Below are 17,489 nucleotides of genomic sequence, written 5' to 3' on the forward strand. Positions count from 1 at the left end.
TTGCATGCTATATTTTCTTTGCCAATCCAAGGCTAACATAATGGCAGTCACTACCCCAAGAGGCAGACACCAAATGGTGCCACCCACACTCTCACACTGTGCCTCATAATAAACCATAAAGCAGTGGAATGCACCGGCCCCTTTATGAGCAAACAATGCCTGAGCTTCATTAGAATACAGCTGACATTTTCAAAGCACAAATACTTTGAAGAAAAATGTACAAGGAAAAAAAAAAAAAAGAAAGAAAGGAACGAAACAGCTATAAAAGCTGAAATATTTTCCAAGTGTCAGGTTGATCCAAGGACCTGAGGGAGCATATTTTGCTGTTGACAATTTAAAAGTTTTCATAAATGGGAAAAAATGTTTAATAAGATTAAAGCTTATTTAATTAACTATTGGAAAAAAAAATGAAAGTAAAAACTATCACCTGAATTGCTTTCACAAGTAATGAATATGAAGTAACCATAAACGTATTGTATCTTCAACTGCTTCTTTAGTTCCTGAATGAAGAAAACTGAGCTCCAGAATTATCTGCACATTTTAATTAATTTATATAAGTAACAGGGATAAACCAGGCTAACTCTACCCCTCCCCCCCACCCCCCACCTCCATACCCTGTAGTTTTTAAGACTGCAACCAGCAAGGACGTCTTGAAATCAGCATGCTACTGGCTATTTTTCAATTCAACACTGCTGCTACTAAAAGAATATAAAATAAACACTGTAAAAACTCTCAGCAGTAAGAAACAAACTGATCTCTCTTACCTGGTCTAAGGAAGCATGCCTCTCACTGCAGTACCAACAACACTCCACAGTCTTTGTTACCATTCAGTGGAAACTTGAGACTGTGTCAGGCGTAAGCAATCGAGCTCAGAAAAGCTCAATTTAAAATACTTCTCATAAAACTAAAAAGATGCTCAAGAAAACTATATGGCTAGCTGGCTTTTGAACACATATGAATATTATTTAATGTAACAAAGATACTTCAAAAGAAACTGAAAGTACAGATCTAAGCAATGAAGGGGCTTTTCTATGCAGAGCCTTGCTTTCTTATCAACCGAAAAGGCTTTTTTAATATTAAAAAAAAAATGCTTAAAGTAAAGGTGGTAAATGATAAACCGTCTAACTCTAAGCTAACATTTTTCTAAATACCACTTGAATTTTAAATAGTTTAAAAATAAGATTAACTTACTCATAAAACCTGCATAATTCGAATTATGCATGTCAGGGTATTTGCTGGCTCCCAAAGCAGTCACAAAACAGAAGACCTTAATACATCTTGAAAGTAGAGCAAAAAAGCACCACGAGTTTCAGGGAAAACAAGAGGAGAAACTCTTGAAAAACTAGTTGGGGCTTTTTGAACCTATAATGACTGCCCAGCTCTTGGGAAAGAAAAAAAAAAAAAAAAAGTCCTGGTCCTGCCCCCTGAGATAGGAGGCCATGCTTCAACGCCAAAGTGAATGACAGGCCCATTTCTGATATCAACAAAGAGCAGCTTAGTTGTGCTCTATTTTTTTTTTCCATTTTTCCCACACAGAAGTTTAAAATTTTCAGATTAGTCCCTTTATATCTCCCTTTAGGGTTAAGTACCTTTTCCCATTTTTCTCCAGGGGGAATATAATTATGTTGTCCTAGTTTTTTAAAATGATTAATTAAGATTACATATCTAATCATCTTATTCAGTTTTCCGAGGCATGAAGGTGAATAAAAGAAGATCTCTTAAGTTCCTTTCCAAATCTATTCTTTGCAATGTCAGATAAACATATCACTGATTATCAAATACTAGTAAGTTTTTCCTGCATCCTGGTATGTAGCACAAGTAAAAACAAAAACTAGACAACATTAAAAACAAGGCAACTGAAATAATAAAATTTTCAACTAGTTAGATGTAAAAAATAGCCAACCAAAGTACATAGCCTTGATTTCACAAATTCATAACAATAAACACCTCAATTCACAACATGTTATTTACTGAATACTTTGTACAAGCCAAGCACTGTTTTGGGACCTGGTGATATAGTACTGGACACAGCAGACAAAAGCCAGACAAAAATCCCTGTCTTCAGTGAGCTTATTAGCTTATATCTTGAGTTCCCAATGAGTACAACTATCGTAGATGATAAAGATGGTTTTCCTTCTTTGACTAGTTACCACCTAAACTAAAATATTCCCTTTTCAAAGTGTGTCTCCACAGTAGTTCCAGGAAGGCAAGCAAGTGTTTTATGCTTTGTCAGTGTTGTATCCCCAGTGCCTAAAACAGCACCTGTTAGACACTCAAATCCACACTGAAGGAAAAGTTTCTCCTCTACCTTTCCCTTGGTTAACATATATTACACTTATATGCAAACAGAAACACTGACAACATGTGTGCAGGGTGTAAATTAAATTGAGTTGTAAGAAGAGGAAAACAAGAAAAAATAAGTAAATTGAGTTGGAAACACATGTTAGTTTAAACAAAATTGAAAATAAACCCTTCAGAGCCTTGTATCTTGTCATATTCTAAAACATTTTCACTATCAGATGTGAGTCCACTATAATATTTGAATAAAAAATTCAATTAAGATTTTACAAACTAAGTTTTTGTGGACAATCGGATTTTAGAAGGGCTTGTTAAAAAATATTTCTTTTAATTATAGGTAGATACAATATCTTTATTTCATGTGATGCCGAGGATTGAACCCAGTGCCTCGCACGTGCTAGGTGAGCACTCTATCTCTGTGCCACAATCCCAGCCCCTAGAAGAATCGGGGCGGGGGGGAGTAGGAGGATGAGGAGGAAGGAGAAGGAAAAGAAGAAGAAACAACTTGGAAATTATATAGAATCTTATCAGTTTGTGTACTAAAATATTACATATTTTTACCCATTTACAGTCTAGAAATATTTCTAAATTCCCTACCATTCATAGTAATTTCACCAGATGATTTTTTTTCTTTTAACAAAGAAAATAAGTGCACATCTCTAATCTGTCAGATCATCCAGAAGTCCTGGCCTGTAGCACCCAAGGCCAGAGTGTTCAGGAATTAGATGTGGTTACATCTATACTTGTTATATTCTCAAAAGAAAGTTACACTCTAAATTGCAAACCATCCTCCTCCCTCCTCATGCCCTTCCCCTCTAGTGATTACAAGTTCAAATATAAACTACCTGGTATATATTTTAATAATAAACCTAACAGCAACTCAAGTTCAGGAAGGACATGAGATAATTTAGGTCAAGCAATGAATAAGTTGGGCCAAAGCAGGATTCCTCTGTTCCTGAAGGAACAATTTTCCTTCTCCCATTCTTCCCTTCAACAAATGCTCACTGAGCACATGTTATATATCAGGCACTGAACTAAGCAGCACGTGATCTGCTATCACAGGTATGACCTTCAACCTACCTCTATTGCTCCACAATCCCTCTTCCTGCTTGTCTTCCATCCCAGTGCCTTCTCCAATCCCAGTGTTGACTCTCCCTGCCCTTCAATCTACTGCTTTTCTCGGCAGGCAACATAATCATGACCTTTTATTTTCCTTTACAAGTGTAGGACACAGTATGGGAAATGCACAGGACTTCCCATTGTCATAATAAAGTATATCTTATCTAGGTCCTCTCAAACAATTTTCACTTAATCATATAAAGAAAATCCATTAAATACGCTATTAATTACCCCACTACTGGTTAATTAGAAAACACCAAAAAGGGACCAGCATTCTCTTTAGTCTGGAACTTAATGATCAAATATTCACCACTACGAGCAACACATTTATGATTCTATAGGCAGAAATGACACTATGATAGCATAATGATAGTTTTATTTAGCCAATATAAGCTATCTACAAGACTAATATGATGTTGAGTGGAAATTAGCTGTTCTGTGCCTATACCTACATGTTCAAGTAAAAGGATTCATCTTCTTGACAAGTACAAAACCTACAGCAAAGGGCTCCTGCTAGAACTTGCAAGGTATATACTATTTCTTAAAAATAATGCATAGTAAACAGCTTCAGCTTTGCTTGCTCTTCTTCCTATTTTTAACCTTTAAATACAAATAGGTGTTTTTTCAAGGTTCTGTGTGAAGTTTGCTATTGTTGAATCTGGAATGCCATTCAAAGGGTTGGTTTCCAGTCCATAAACATACCAAGTGATAGAACTTTTAAGATATGCAGCCTAGTGGGAGGTTTTAGGTTACTGAGAATGTGCCCTGGAAGGGGACTGAGGGATGCCAGTCTCTCTTTCCATGCCCAGGCATGAAGTGAATAGGTCTCCTCCTCCACATGATCCCACCATGGTGTACTGGGTCACCACAGGCCCAAAGCAATAGGACTGATGATCATTAATCTCTAAAACTGTGAGCCATACAAACCTTTCCTCTTCTGAAGTTCATTTATCTCAGATATTTGTTATAGTAACAGAAAGCTGACTAACACAACAATTTTTTCTTCCAAGACTTACACAGCCTCTTTGGAAGATAATGATTTCTATAGCTTTATTCTTCTATGTGGATGACTAAAAAAAAATTATACATCTAGCCCTGTCATTTTCTGTTCAATTCTGCTCTAAATTCTTATTTACAATTGCCTATTGGTCATTTCTGTCTGCACACCCCATAATCTCAACTTGACTTCTTCAGTATTCAAATTCTTGTCTTCCTTCCCAAACCAGCACCTCCTCATATGTTCCCTGACCTTGTTAAAGGAGCATTGACATTCAGAACAGAAAGTAATTTTCTTCTTAGCTAATCCTCATCCTCCAATGCTCCCACTGTTTCCAATTTTTTTTAACACATATCATTCTTCTATCTTAAAAATAAAAGAAATGAGAAATAGAACCTCTGATGGTCACCCAATGTCTAGAGCTATGCTATCCCAAATGGAGGCCTTATCCATATGCAGCTATTAAGTTTAAATTGATTAAAATTTAAAAAAAGTTAAAATTGATTCCCAGTCACAAGCCCCAAGGCAAGTGTTCTTTAAGGCCACATGTGGTTAGCATGACAATTTGGAATAACCAGGAGCTCCAGAAGCAAAGGAAGCCACTGTAACCACTATCAAATGCTCACACATTAGAAAGATTAGGAATAGCAGGAAAATGAAGAGAAGGCCCCATAGAGATACGGGTATGTGGGTGGAGTGATCAGCTGCTACTGGCACAAAGCCCCACCCACTACCGTAGATCCCTCCATCTTATAAAGTCAGTCATAAATCACAGGCAGCAAGTAGCAAATCTGACACCCAATTCTCAGACAAAAAAATCCCCATTTTCTGGGGGAAGGCTTGAAGGAGAACCCTTAGTTACTGGTGAAAGGACAGGAAAATCTCCAACACTGAGGGAACATTCCCCACTGCTGCTAGGGGTAGAAGCCAAAATCCTGTTTGCCAAGAAGCATGAGAAACCTCAGTGGCCCAGGATTCCAGGCTGATACCAAAGAGAGGTTTGCTGTTGCTTAGGAAAGGGCAAAGCCCTGAGGCCCAGATACACAGGGACTAAGAGCAACACTAGACCAGGACGGCAGAGAGCTACCTGCGAGGACACCAGGAGCACAGCACTCAAGACACAAGCACTACCAACCAGCCACCAGCAGAGGGGCCGAAACGTGGAAAGAGAGTCTCTGTCTGTGATGGAGGCACGGGGTGACTGAGAAAGCCAAAAGTACACAGGCCAAAACAAGGTAACAACACTGAGGTACCTAGAACGTAATCCCAGCAATGTCCGAATCCAAACCCACCTCAACTCCATTTGATTGACACAACAATGGCCTGACAGAGGAGGTACATCCATTTCCAGGCACAAACACCATCTACCTGTCACTACTGTCCTTTTATACATGACATCTGGTATTAAATTAAAAATTACAAACACAAACAAAGGTGGGAGTCTTTATCAAGAAATAAGGCAATCAATAGAACCAGACTCATATATGATCAGATGTCAGAGATACAGAAAGGGGCTTTAAAGTAACCATTCTATCATCTCTCTAATCATTAGACAGGAAAACAATTTTTTTCTAACTTTAATCACTCTTCAATATTACTTTGACTTTTAAACTGAAATACTAAAAATGTACTGTGGGTCTTTCCTGAACTCTGTGCCTTTTCTCTTGATGGATTTTACTCCGCATCCTTCAGCTGTAATAAATTGTTAACCATGAGTAAAACAGCTCTCAAGGTGTTCTGGCAGCCTTTCTAATGAATTATTGAAACTAAGGATAGTTCTGGAAACCTCTGAACTTGCAATTAAGGTCAGAAGTGATGGAGAAGCCAGGTGCGGTGGTTCACATCTGTAATCCCAGTGGCTCCAGGGAGGCTGAGGCAGAAGGATCACAGGTTCAAAGCCAGCATCAGCAACTTATGCGCTAAGCAACTCAGTAGGACCCTATCTCTAAATAAAATATAAAAAGAGCTGGGGGTGTAGCTCATCTTGATTACTGTAGCTATATAGTAAGCCTCAAAATCAGGTAATAGGAATCCTAGATTAGATTTTGGGTTTGTTTTGTTGTGCTTTGTGGTACTGGGGATTGAACCCAGGGATGCTCTGCCACTGAGTTATATAGTCTCAATGTTTTTTTGTTTGTTTGAGACCGGGTGTCACTAAGTTGCCCAGGCTAGCCTTGAACCTGCAATCCTCCTGCCTCTCTCATGTAGCTGAGATTACAGGTATGAACTGCCAAACCTGATTAGATATGGTTTTTTAATATAATCTGTGTCTCTACCCTCTGTGCATGTGTATAATGTATGCATTATTGGTCAGTGAATCAGGGGCTCCTGCATGCTAGGCCAGAACTCAACCCATGAGCTACACCCCAGCCCTCTACCTTGTAAACTTATATGTTTACATAATCATTTTATTCCAATTACTAGTAAGATAGTCTTATATTATTTAAAAATGTGTGTGGGAGTGTGTTATAGATATGGTGCTAGGGATCAAACCCAGTGACTCACATGTATGAGGTGAGTAGTCTACCACTGAGCTACTATTCCAGCCCCAAATGGTCTTATATTCTGTTCGTCTTTATTATTTTTACTACTCTTTAACACTATGTTCTATTACTTTGTCTTTAGAAAAACAATACTGCAAACATTTTCTTTCTCCTAATAACACGATAAATACTGTTCATTTTTAACCATTTAATAGTGCAGCAGAAAATCTGAAATTACTTTTATTTATACCTCTCTAGAAGCCTTTTAACCCTTCCCCAGATGCTTAGAGTATATGCTTAAAGATATTAATCCTCCTCAAAATGTTCTATTTTAATACTATATTGAATCTAGTATCTTTGTGAGTTTCCAAGACATGTGTTGTTACAAAAGGAGCAAATCTGGCCTTCCCCATTCCCTGCCATCCTGTCTTGCCATGTAACCTGTCTTCTGCTTATACTCCTGCCATGATGCCATTGCCACACTGTGACTGCAGCTAGAAGTCCCTTACCAATGGCCAACCAGATGAGGCCACCCAATCTTGGATTTCCATCCTCCATAATTAATATATAAAGTAACTAGCCTCAGGTATTTTGTGATAGCAACACAAAAGAAATGAAGATAAGGCCTAAAAAATGCATACCATTCCCATGAATTTTCTTCTCTCTGTACCTTCTTGTTACCAGTATCTTTCCATCTGGAAATGCACCATAATCTACTTCTACCATTGCCTTTACATGACTGTGGTCACCAAAGGAAGTAGAGAGGTAATAATGATAAGAGAGATGTAAGGAAGAAAAAGAGACCTGGATGTTGAAGAAAGCAGTTGCAACATCTGGGGTAGCTGCAAGCCTGGTTAGCCAAGACTTAACTTCCTTACGCTTATAAGTATGAAGTAGAGATTAACTTTTTTTCTTGACTGTCCTTGTCATTCTATCTTAGGAATCTATCTTTACTTTGACTCATGGAAATTTCTTCTGAGGCCTGGTGCAAATCATTAATTTGGATTGTTAGTTTTTATTCTATTTCTTACTTTGATTCTCTGTGTTTTCACAGATTTGACCATGGGATAGTAGAGTTTAAACTGGGTCCCACATGCTAACCAGCTAAACTCAGGCTTCGCACAGTGGAATTTTTGAGGCCAAAATGTCTATAATAATCTAGTATATGTGCAACATGGGAATAGTTAATAAGTAGAAGACACCTTTTCATCAACTTTTTTTTTTTGCACTTGTATTCCATTTTTTTTGTTTACTTATTTTCACAATTGGAGTACAACTTTTCATTTCTCTGGTTGTACATAATGTAGAGTCACACCATTCGTACAATCATTCCCATACATAGGGTAATAATGTCTGTCTCATTCCACCATCTCCCCGACTCCGTCTACTTTTACTTTCCCTGTTCTTCTGTCACACTATAATCAGATATAAATATAATATGCTTGCTTATATTACTGAGTATATTGAATAGAGGACATTAAAGACTAAAAGAACACTTTTTCTCAAGGAAGCTCTAATCCAGATCAACATTCCAAAGACAATAGATGTAAGATTTAAACTTATGAAAGTAAACTTCTGAGTATGAAAGCAATGAATTAGAAACATTAAAGTTAATCCACAAAAAGTGTGCTTCATAAAGTTTATAAATTGCTTAGCTAATATGCCAACTGTCAGAGACACCCTCAAAATAAAATGAAAAATAAGAACATAGGTTATTGGGACAGATAAGCATTAAAGAGATTAGTAGATAAATAACTCTTTAAATTTCTTATGGTTTTGTCAATATTGTTTCATGTTACTGAAAGATTTCTAGAAAAATATATGAATATAGAGCAGTGTGTTTATATGATTAATCTCTGGTTTGAAAGACTTGAATGGATCATCTAGAACTTTGGAAAGTTTATTAACTATTTTGTACCTTAGTATTCTCATCCCTAAATGAGCTTGATAACAGTACCTATCTTGCAAGGAGGTGGTGAGAATAATATAAAATGTTGAACTTAGCACATTTCCTGGCAAACAGAACTAAAAATACAAAACAAAATAGACTTATAAAGTGTTAACTTTGAAAGTGGTAATATAAAACAAGATAGCAACTAAAGTCAAAATGTTTTGTTCTTAGAAAAAGAACAAAAACAATATTATAAAAAAACTGCAACAATAGCTTACATAAAAAATCATAAAATATTAAACAAAAATTTAGCATATTGAATTCAAACATGTAAAACAGGCCAGGCATAGTAGCACATGCTCGTAATTCAATGATTTCAGAGGCTGAGGTGGCATGATTACAAATTACAGGCCAGCCTCAGCAACTTTGCAAGATCCTCTCTAAAATTAAAATAACAAAAGGCTGGATAGAGTACCCTGGGTTCAATTCCCAGGACTGAGGAGGAGAGGGAAAAAACAAAAAGGACAATATATGTAATTTTATCTACATGGAATGCAAGGTTGGTTTAACATTAAAGATCAATGCAATTCACCACATCTGTAGAATTTTTTTAAACAGCAAAACTATCATTAATAGGTACAAATGAAGTATTTTTAAAAATTCAAAAGCCATTCATAATAGTACCTCTCAAGAGGCAAGGAACAGATAGAAATCTCCTGAATGTGCTAAAAGACAACTACAGGAAAACTTACAGCTAAAAATCATACTTATGATTAAAAAACTGTGTTTTCCCCCTAAAATCAGGAATCTTTAGCTAGGTACAGTGGCACATGCCTATAATCCCAGCTGTGCCAGGAAAATTCCAAGTTTGAAACCACTCTTAGCAACTTAGCAAGATCCTGTCTCAAAATGAAAAACTAAAAAGGACAGGAGATGTAGTTCAGTGGTAAAGTGCCCCTGAGTTCAAACACAAGTACAAAAGAAAATCAGAAACAAGATAACCATGTCTACTTTCAATACTTCAACAATGAACTAGAAGTCTTAATCAACACAATGAATCAAGAAAAAGAATTAACATATAAAATTTAAAAAGAATAAGTAAAATTATCTTTATACACAGAGAAAATATTGGCTGTGTGAGAAACCCTATGGCATTTATAAAAATTTACTACTAGTGAATTTATTAGCAAAGCCACAGGCAACAAGTTCAATATACAAATATCCACTGTATTTCTATATTCTACCATCTAAAATCACCAGAAATTAAAATAAAATACATAATATACAACAGCATCAAAATAATAAATGCTTAGGGACAAATTTTACAAAGTGTGTGTAAGACCTATATAATAAAAACTGCAATACATTGCTGAAAAAACTATGGAAGACTTAAATTAATTAAGGGATAAAACATGCTCATGACCACAAGATTCAATTTTGTCAAGATATCAATTCTTCCCAAATTTAACTATAGATCAACAAAATTATTATTTTTTTCTTTAGTGCTGGGGATTGAACCTAGTATCTTGCACATGCTAGGCAAGTGTTCTATCACTGAGATATATCTCCAGCAGGTTTTTCAAAATTTCACTGTGAGACAGGATGACCTTGAATTTGTGATCACCCTGTCTCAGCCTCCCCAGTAGCTATGATTACAGACACACCTTGTGACCAGCCCATTAAAAATCGTACCAGATGTTTTAGTAGAAATTTATAAGCTGATTCTAGAATTTATATAAAAATTCAAAGGACCTAGAATAGCCAAAACAAATTTGAAAAAGAATTAAATTGGAGGAATTATACTTCCTGATTTCAAGACAACATTTTCAAATGTAAATAAAGCCACAGCACTATTAGGATGTTTAGCAGCATCCCTGGCTTCAACCTCTATCAGGGACAACTGCCCCACCCTCAAATTATAATAATCAAAAGTGATTTCAAGCCCAGCACAGTGTTGCTTGCCTATAATTCCAGAGCTCAGGAGGCTGAGGCAGGAAGATTTCTGAGTTTAAAGCCAGGCTCAGCAAAAGTGAGCAACTCACAGGGTCTCACTAAGCAACTCAGTGAGACCTTGTCTCTAAATAAAATATAAAATAGGGCTGGGGATGTGGCTCAGTGGTCGAGTGCCCCTGAGTTCAATCCTCATTACCCTACCCCAAAAAAGTGATTTCAAACATTGCCAAGCATCTCTAGGTAGCAAAGATGCCATTCAATGAAAACCACTGAGCTGCAGTAACCAGTGTGGTACAGTATAGAATGTCTTAATATATAATAATATAACTGTTGTATATTAAGACAGTGTGGTACTGGCACAAAGATACACATATTGATTAACAAAACAAACAGAATCTAAAATCAGACTTTCAATTATATTCAACTGATATCTGGCAAAAATACAAAGCAATTCTATAGGAAAAAGTAATTATTTTCCTCAAATGATACTGGAATAATTATACATTTATATGCAAAAAAAAAAGAGTAATCCTCACCTCTTCTGTCACTCCACATAAAAAAATTAACTCTATACTTATCACATATTTGGCCAGGCATGGCAGTGCACACCTGTAATCTCAGCCTCTGGGGAGAGCTGGAAGAGGATCACAAACTCAAGGCAAGCCTTGGCAATTCATCAAGACCTTGTCCCCAGGTTCCACCCCTAGTATGGCCAAAAAAAAAAAACCAAAAAACAACAACAACAAAAAAAAACTCGTATTTTTGCTTAGGAAAAGATTTCTTACAAGAGACACAAGCCCAAACTATATTTTCTTTCTTTTTTTGGCAGGGAGGGGCAGGGCTTGGGATCAAATATAGTACTTTGTGCATGCTAAGCAAGTACTCTGCCACTGCGCCAGAATCCCAGCACCACCAAATTATCTTTCTTATCTGATAAGCTGCACATCAAAATATAAAACATCTGATTTTTTGAAATTTGTACTTAAAAAAATAAAAGTAGGGCTGGAGATATAGCTCAGTTGGTAGAGTACTTGCCTTGCATGCGCAAGGCCCTAGTTCAATCCCCAGCACCATAAACAAACAACAACAAAATAAAAATCGGGTGAAATGGTATATGCCTACTATCCCAGTGACTCAGTAGGCTGAGGCAGGAGGATCACAAGTTCAAGACCAGCTTGGGCAATTTAGCAAGCAAGACCCTGTCTTAAAATAAAATCAAAGGGCTGTGGATGGAGCTCAGTGACAAAGGGCACCTGGGTTCAATCCCTAATAAAAGAAAGAAAAGAAAGAGGCAGACAGACAAACCAGTGTGGTAGAAAACATTTGTAAAATATATACATGATAAAGAAATCATATCCAGAATGAAACAATAAGATAAACGACTTAAAACAAATGGACAAAAGATTTAAATAGCTACTTAATCAAAGAAGATAAGCTAATAGCACAGAAGCAAAAATTCATAGTATCATCAGTCATTAGAGAAGTGCAAATTAAAACCACACTGAGAAAGAAAGCACACAAATTTACCTGAATAGCTAGAATGAAAACAAAACTAAATAACCCAACAACAACAACAAAATTCTTGTGCATGCCAAATACTGGCAAGGGCAACTAGACCACTGCTGGTAGGAATACCAAATTACACAGATACTTTGGGAAACACGTTTGGCAATTTCTTACAAAGTTAAACATACACTTACCATCCGACCCAGCAATTCCACTTCTGGGTATATACCTTAGAAAAATGAAAACTTACGTCAACACACAAATTTGGATTTAAATGTCCACAGTAGCTTTATTCATAATGTCCTCAACTGGAAACATCACAAATGTTCACCAACCCATGAATGGATAAAACATTTGTGGTACACAACACAATAAAATACTATTTAGCAATAGAAAAGAAGTCCTGAATGCAACATGAATAAATCTCAAAAGCATTAAGCTAAGAATAAGAATCCAGACATAAACGACATTAACTAACTATCCCAAGTATTCTACAGGTCTCAAGTTGATTATGGGCTTTATGAATCATTGGCATATACTATCTTTTTTTTATGTATATATCACATCTTTCTAATTAATTACAAACTCTCTGCCATAGAGATTAGCTTGTATCTGGATAGCACTTCATAGTACTAACAACTCACAATTAAATACCAAGGCACAGGTTTAATAATTCTCATTCAGTAACACAAATGGAATGTGGAGTACATACTGCAATAGAGTCAGGATACCTGCATCCAAATCACAGCTGACTACTTGAATGATCTGTAGTAAGTAATTTAACATATATGAAATTTGCTTTCCTTATTCTAATTAATAGAAAAGCATGGAGTAAAGTGTGGTACAACCAGTCATCCTGATACAAGTGAGGCCACTAAGGACAGAAACCTCCTGAGAAGGTCAGTGGTAAAGCATGTATTTTACATGTGCAAGGCCCTATGCTCAATATCCAGCTCCCCCCACACCCCCTATAAAAACAACAAAACCTACAAGATAAAAAGAAACCTTGGAAGCTAATTCAAAATGCAGGGGTGGTGAGAGAAGAATAGAAGTACTTTGGATTAGACAAAGGGAACGAAGAGAAGGGAGGAAGAATGGGAATAAGAAAGAGCAGAATGAATCAGACATTATTATTCTATGTGCATATACGATTACACAACCAATATAATTCCACATCAAGTACAACCAGAAGAAGGAGAAATTATATTCCATATATATATATACAATATGTCAAAATACATTATACTATCAGTATATATGCAGAACCATTATTTTCCATTTAATCCTCATAATAAGAAGGATACATTATACTATCATATTAACTAACAAAAACAATTAAAAAAGAAGTACATAGCTAAAAAGAAAGAAAGAATCCTCCTGAGAATTAAAGAGCCAAAAGTCATACTTGAACATGATTTTTAGAATCACAGATTTAGAAAGAGGGGCCTGGGATTGAGGTTATGGCTCAGTGGTAGAGCATTCGTCTCATGTGTGAGCACTAGGTTCGATCCTCAGTACCACATAAAAATAAATAAATAAAATAAAAGGCACTGTGTCCATCACAACTAAAAAAATATTGGGGAAAAAAAAAGAAAGTGGGGCCTCATGAGCCTTATGCTCCTTTGGATTTTAAGGAGATATCAAAAGTTTTACTACAGAGAAAACTGGTTTGTGGCAAAAAAAAAAAAAAATACTCCTTTTTGATTCTTCAATGCGGTCTACTGTCATCAGGAATGGGATACTACAAGCATTGAATTGTTCATCTTTGTAGAGGAAACTGAGTGTTTTAGATTCATAAACAACTAAGTTTTGCTCTACTGCTAAGTTGTTGCCACAGGAATCCGACCCAGTAAGGGAGAAACCACTGCTTCAGACACCTGGCATATGTGCTTGGCTGAGAATCTATAATTGGAGAAATTGTCAATGGCTGTAAGAAAAAGCCAAAATCATTCAAGGAATTACATTATGGCAGGCCCACAAAGTTTCATTAGGGATTTGCTATGTACTCACGTGTGCCCAAAACAGACACACTGCTATGCAGAACCATTATTTTCCATTTAATCCTCATAATATCTCTTATGAGACCACATGATTATTTCTGTTCTAGAGATGAGAAAAGTGACATCCTAAAATATGATTAAATAATTTGCCCAAGCAGTCACCTTTAGTATGTAGTAAGAATAACATTCAAATTCACAGGCTGGGGTTGTGGCTCAGTGGCAGAGTACTTGCAGAGCACGTGTGAGGCACTGGATTCGATCCTCAGCACCATATAGAATTAAATAAATTTTAAAAATAAAAGTCCATTAACAATTTAAAAAAAAAAAGATTTAAACTCAGGGCTATTTTGATTCCACATCCCTAATACTATTTAAAACCTTTTACAGTCAGGCGTGGAGGCGCACACCTATAATCCCAGCAGTGTGGGAGGCCGAGGTAAGAGGATGGAAAGTTCAAAGCCAGCCTCAGCAATTTAGCGAGGCCCTGAGCAACTCAGTAAGACCCGTCACAAAATAAAAAATAAAAAGGACTGGGGATGTAGCTCAGTGGTAAAGTGCCCCTGAATTCAATCCCCAGTACAAACAAACAAATAAATAAACAACCACACAAACCTATTACAGGCTGGAGGTGGAGCTCTGAGGTAGAGTGCTTGAACCACAAAAAGAAAAAGAGGTCTATGACTACTACATAAAGAACAACATCTGACTGCTAAAGCTAGCACAGTGCTTGAAAAATAATAGGCTTAATTTCTTTCTTTCCTTTTTTGGGAGGTGGGGGGGGGGGTTCCAAGGTAGGAAACAGATGTTACCTCTACCTATTAGAAGGGAAAAGTCAAGTTCTAAAAGACAGTTTTTGAAACCTCAAACTCCTAGCCCTTTCTCCATATTAGCATTGCTCTGAGGTTCATCAAGAGGAGGAGGAAGACAAAGAAAAGCTGGAGGAGTAAAAGTGCTTGCAATTGTAAAATAAAATTGTCTCATTCTTTGAATAACTCACATATATTTGCTGAGTACCTGTTAAAGGACAAACATGAAACTTGGCATTGTAGACATAACAGTGAATAAAGGAAAACACGACCCAGTTTATTCCCATAAGGAGGTTTCATTTCAGTGGGAAGGTATAACTAAGTAGGGAATTAAAATGCAATGCAGTATATACTACGATATGCAATATGCACAAACAACATACTACAGGGACAAGGCCACATCCATGTTTAATAGCAGCACAATTCACAATAGCTAAACTGTGGAGTCAACCTAGATGCCTTTCAATAGATGAATAGATTTAAAAAATGTGGCATATATACACAATGGAATATTACTCAGCAACAAAAGAGAATAAATTCATGGCATTTGCAGGTAAATGGATGGAGTTACAGAAGATAATGCTAAGTGAAGTTAGCCAATCCCAAAAAACCAAATGTTGAATGTCTTCTCTGATTTAAGGAGGCTAATCCATAGTAGGATAGGAAGCGGGAGCATGGGAGGAATAGAAGAACTCTAAAGAGGGCAAAGGGGTTGGAGGGGAAGGGAGGGGACATGGGGTAATTAATGATGGCGGAATGTGATGATCATTATTATCCAAAGTACGGGTATAAAGACACGAATTGGTGTGAATATACTATGTACACAACCAGAGATATGAAAAATTGTGTTCTATATGTGTAATAAGAATTGTAATGCATTCCACTGTCATATATAAATTTTAAAAAAATAAAAAATAAATGCAATGCAGTAAATGCACAAACGAAATAGCACAAGGTGCCATAAGAGCACAGAGAAGACAAAGTGATCCCAGAAGGATGGGAGTAGGGCTACTAAAGTATAGGAAGTCCTACTGGGTGTGGGGGGATGGGCCTGCAGTCCCAGCTAGTCAGGAGGCTAAAGCAGGAAGATTGCTTGAGCCTAGGAGTTCAAGGTTACCCTGGGCAACATAACAAGATGGAGACAGAAAGAAATACAGGATATCCAGTTGTATTTCAGAAAAACAATGAATAGTTTTTACTAAACGTACATTCCAAATATTGTTCTATCTTTGTGTGTGTGTGCTAGAGACCAAACACAGGGACTTGTACGCTCAAAGCAAGCCCTCTACCATCCAGCTATATACCCCCAGCTCCTCATGTATTTTTATTTGCTATATCTATCAATCCATTGTGGGAATTATGTTTTTAAAAGCCTAGCAGGTCTCAGGATACAGCTTGGTGGTAGAGCACTTGCCTAACATGCCTAAGGCCCTGTGTTTGATTCCCAGTGCCACTCCCAGATTCCTGACCACAGTGTGAGATTAACTGCTTGTTTTAGATAATTTCTTAGTAGCAATAGATAAACAATACTCTGCCCATTAGAGGAATCCCATGTCCCTTATGCATGGGCCTACAATAGTACCCTATCATACTCAATCACTGGCTTAGGAGGAGCCACAACCAGGGTGACCTCAGCAAGAATGTGGAGCTAGCTTTGGCATATGCCTATAACCCTAGCTACTCAAAGGACTGAAGCAGGAAGATCACAAGTTCGAGACCACCTTGGGAAACATGGCAAGATCCTGTCTCAAAATAAGAAATAAAAAGAGTAGGGGATATAGTTCAGTGGTAGAGTGCTCCTGGGTTCAATCCACAGTTTCAGGAAGGAGGGATGAGGCGGTGGACCTAAAGGGGCCACAGCTGGGGCTGTCAGTCAACTATGCCTCCCTCCTATTAGCAGGAGAGCTAAATGGTACATTTCCATAGCCACCACAGGATTACAAAACTTTATTAGTTGTAGCATATCCTTTCTAAAACAAAATAATAGGATCTTTTCAAAGAAGACAAAAGAATTTTCAAAAAAAATTTAATCACTTGAGAGAATAGGAAAAATGAAAATACAAACAAAATAATAAACATAATTAGCAGAGCTAATAAAACTCCAAATCTTGGATTAGTTCTGGTTCTTAGCTTGATTTCATGTATGCTAAGAGTTGCTCTGCCAGCCAAAAAAACAATTTGTTCCTGGGTGGGTTGTTTTGTTTCTCTCATTCAGAAAAGAATTTCTGAAATCTGAGGATACTATGCATCTAAGGAGCTGTAATTGTGGTTAATCGAGTAACCCAAAATTTCATATATATTTTTAAGTTGTAGTTGGACACGATACTTTTGTTTATTTGTTTTTATGCTAGGCAAGCGCTCTACCACTGAGTCACAACCCCAGCCCTATAATCCAAAATTTCTAAGAGTAATGTAGTGAAACAATGAGTTGTTGTG

At 36.9% G+C, this 17,489-nt stretch overlaps 1 protein-coding gene across 13 annotated transcripts in view; it reads right to left on the reverse strand.

Annotated features, from left to right (window-relative positions):
- The window catches only part of Tfdp2 (transcription factor Dp-2), a 161,985-nt gene that overhangs the window by 69,376 nt on the left and 75,120 nt on the right, over nt 1-17,489 (reverse strand). For 2 of the 13 annotated variants that reach the window (XM_078043441.1, XM_078043443.1), the window contains one exon: nt 12,442-12,476. The exons of 10 other annotated variants lie outside the window; for them this stretch is intronic. The gene's annotated coding sequence lies outside the window, so the exon portion shown is untranslated. Of the gene's footprint in view, nt 1-764; nt 858-12,441; nt 12,477-17,489 lie in introns of those variants that run through there. One more of the 13 variants, XM_078043442.1, reaches the window with a different exon arrangement.

The sequence above is a fragment of the Ictidomys tridecemlineatus genome, chromosome 3 (assembly GCF_052094955.1).
Source record: "Ictidomys tridecemlineatus isolate mIctTri1 chromosome 3, mIctTri1.hap1, whole genome shotgun sequence".
Classification (NCBI taxonomy): Eukaryota; Metazoa; Chordata; class Mammalia; order Rodentia; family Sciuridae; genus Ictidomys; species Ictidomys tridecemlineatus.